Below are 3,589 nucleotides of genomic sequence, written 5' to 3' on the forward strand. Positions count from 1 at the left end.
AGCTACTTAGGAGTCTGAGGCAGATGGATCCCTGGAGCCCAGAATGTTGAAGCTGCGGTGAGCTGTGATTGCTCCACCACACTCCAGCTTGGGCGACAAGAGTGAGAACTTACTCAAAAAAAGAAAAAAAAGGAGATGATTTTGGATGTGTTGCTGAGGGCTGTGCCTGGTGGTGATGGTGGTGGGCTTGGGGAGGACACTTCAGCAGAAGAGAGATGCCCTTCCCCATGGAGGCCCAGTGCTGCCCACTGACTCCTTGGAGACTGAAAGTTTCTTCTCAAGAGATGCCATCCTCAACCTATGTCTGGGACCAGGCTCTTTTTTTTTAGTTGGAGTCTCACTCTGTTGCCCAGGCTGGAGTGCAGTGGCACACTCACAGCACTGCAGCCTCAACTTGTTGAGTTCAGGCAATCCTTCTTGCCTTAACCTTCCAAGTAGCTGGAACTATAGGCACATGCCACCACACCTGGCTACTTTAAAAAAAAATTTATTGTAGACAGCCATGGCCACTGCCGTTGCTGCTGCCGGCGCTGGGGAACCCCGTCCCCAGATGAATTGCTCCCGAAAGGCGACACGGAGAAGACTGAGGAGGAGCTGGAAGAGGACGATGACGACGAGCTAGAAGAGATCCTGTCAGAGAGACTGTGGGGTCTGACGGGGATGTTTCCGGAGAGGGTCCGGTCTGTGGCCGGAGCCACTTTTGATCTCTCCGTCTTTGTGGCTCAAAAAATGTACAGGTTTTCCAGGGCAGCCTTGTGGATTGGGACCACTTCCTTTATGATTCTGGCTCTTCCTGTTGTCTTTGAGACTGAGAAGTTGCAGATGGAGCAACAGCAGTAACTGCAGCAACAGCAGATACTTCTAGGGCCTGACACTGGGGTATCAGGAGGAATGCCAGGGGCTCGACCTTCACTTCCTGGAAAGATCTAAATTGTTACTGCTATATTTGAGTTGTCTTGGTGGGAGAATTTTGGAATTCAGTAGTGTTTGAACTGCTGATTTGATTTTTTTTTTAACCATTGGCACATTGATCTGGCTAAACCTGGTGGGGAGAATTCTCCCCACGTTGTCTCATGGAGAGACTCTCAACTTGCAGCTATGCCCTTCACGCTATCCTGACTGTCTTTACTCTGATACCAGAGTGTAGCCATGCCAATGGTTATTCTAGCTCTGGCCACCTCACCCCTTTTGCTAAATTGCTCCTAACTGGAAGATCTCCTTACTGTCCCATTGTGAGGTAGAAACAGATGCCAGCGGGAGAGATGTGCCCCTGACCATTAATGACTGTTTTTTTTTAAGAATTGAGCTGTTGGGGAGGGACATGCACACACCATGAAACAAACAAAATGCATTACTACTAGTGTAAAGTGGCCACTATGAATCCCTGTGTATGTTGGAGACAAAGGAAGCCGGCTGCAGCTTCAGCCACAGGACGGTACTGTGGAGGACAGAGTGGGAGCTCATTTCCTCTTCACATTTTGGCTGTTAGACCCTGTGTGTGTGCGCAACAAGAAAAAAAAAGCCAGTGTTCACTTTTTGTATTTAAATATTAAAAATGATTCCAACTGGAAAAAAATTTATTGTAGAGATGAGGCTTTATGATGTCAAGGTACAGAAACATTTGCCCATGCTTGTCTCCATCCCTTGGGCTCAGGCAATCCTCTCACCTTGGTTTCCCACAGTGCTGGGATTACAGGTGTGAGCCGCCGCTCCCAGCCTGGGGTCAGGCTCTTGACTCTGATGCAGGAAAGAATTCAAGGATGGGTCACAGAGAGTAAAAGAAGGAGGTTTAATCTAAACCATAAGTAACACACTCCAGAGAGGAGTACAGGCCTCCTTGGGAGGAAGCTGCCCCCTAGGGCAGGGATTGCTGGCTTGTGTCTAGTTTCTTTGTGTGTCCTTGTCAGTCACAAGCCATAGGAAGTTTGTGTCAGTTTCACACTAGTCACAAATCACAGGAAGGTTTTAACCTCTTAAGCTCTGGCTCAGTACTTCGCCATTTCCCCCTATGCCTAAACTAGCTAGTCTGCATCAGTGGTACAGCAGGGACTGAATGGGTGGACTCTTTGGGGGGAGTGCTGGGGACCTCTGAGGACCTTCTGCCTCACCCAAGACCTGGGACAGTGGAGTGGCATTCAGAACTGGGCGAACTTGGTGCTGGCCAGGGAGCAGGCTGTACAGTGCCAGAGGAGGGGGCTTGGCGGCCTGGGAAGAGACCACACGCCTGGGCAGGAGGCAGTTGGCCAGGGGAGAAGCAGAGGCTTCGGGTCTCTCTAGCCAGGATGTGGAGCTCTTGCTGGAGCCAGAGCAGACGGCCTTTGTGTGTGTTGGAATGGAAACGTCAGGCCACCCTTGGACACGTAGCTGGGCCTCGGGGGAGAGGAAGCTTCCTGGGGATCTGGAGGCCCACCGGGACTGGGAGACTTGAGGTGGTGTGGCATTCGGGCCTCGAGGCTGGGTGGAGGAAGCACGTAGAATACAATGGGAGAGGACAGGGAATTGAAGGTGCCAGAGAGGGCAGGGGTCGGAGACAAGAACCAGAGCGGGCGCTGGCCAAGTGCAATGGCTCCCAGTAGGTCAGGAAGGCGCAGCTGCTCCAGGCAGGTCCAGAGCAGAGAGGACTAGAGGGGGAACCGGACTCGCACCAAATGATGTGGAAGAGCCAGAAAGAGGGTCGGGATGGGGCCCCTGCTGGAGTCACTGTGGCAGGTAGGTCTTGGACACTGCCCAGGGAGTGGCCACCTGTCTTGACCAGTGTCACCCTCAGCCTGCAGTGTTGACAAGGAGCTGGCGGGGACCCAAGAAACTGCCAACTGGCCAGGCTGGCCCTGCAAGGAAAAACCACGGTCCCCTCCACCTGCCCAAGTTCCCCTGGCCCCTCATGGCTGATCTCACTGGAACTGTACAGGGGAAGGATCCTGGGAGTCCTTCCTGGCTTCTCCCTGTTGGCACAGAAAAGAACCGGGAATGGTGACATGCCGGTGGATAGCAAGCTGCCCACCCAGCCCAAAAGACACAGGAGAAACAGACGGTCCCTGAAGCAGAGAAAACAACAGTCTGTGGGGCACACTTTGCTGTGGGAATACGTCACTACCACACATGGGCGCACCTCGTGAAGCCAGGCCCAGCATGAGAGACACCAGGGCTGGGTCCAGAAAGTCTCCTGAATCTGCCAGTGGTATGGGGATGAGCTGAGATAGTTTCCTCCTCTGCAGGGGACACAGGCAGAAGGCTCTAGGTGACAGGTCACCCCTGGTGAGATTTTCATAAGGTATGTTTATTTCCCATAAAAATAAGACCAGATCCCATTGGTGGCAAGTGCTGTAGCCAAAATGCAGTTCTTTAGGGTTGCGGGACGGAGGTCCCTGTGTCTGCTGAGGACCGGTTCCACTGCCAGAGCCACTGCATTCCTTACCTCCTGGCTCTGTCCGACAAAGCCGGCTCCCCTGCTCTCCAAAGTGCATGTCCTTTTGATCCTGGCAGGTGTCTGTCACCCACCGAGGGTCATTTTCCACATCAGACCCGTGAAGCCCTGTGGACACCTGCACGGCCCAATGCTAGTGTCATGCGTGTGCCTTAGACCAGGGGT

The 3,589-nt window shown here is 53.0% G+C and overlaps 1 pseudogene; it reads left to right on the forward strand.

The window, feature by feature from the left end:
* The first annotated feature begins 502 nt into the window (after nt 1-502).
* Nucleotides 503-930, forward strand: LOC103259832 (annotated as a pseudogene).
* The last annotated feature ends 2,659 nt before the right edge of the window (nt 931-3,589 follow it).

The sequence above is a fragment of the Carlito syrichta genome, unplaced genomic scaffold (genome assembly GCF_000164805.1).
Source record: "Carlito syrichta isolate Samal-C Ts95f unplaced genomic scaffold, Tarsius_syrichta-2.0.1 Scaffold303035, whole genome shotgun sequence".
NCBI lineage: Eukaryota > Metazoa > Chordata > Mammalia > Primates > Tarsiidae > Carlito > Carlito syrichta.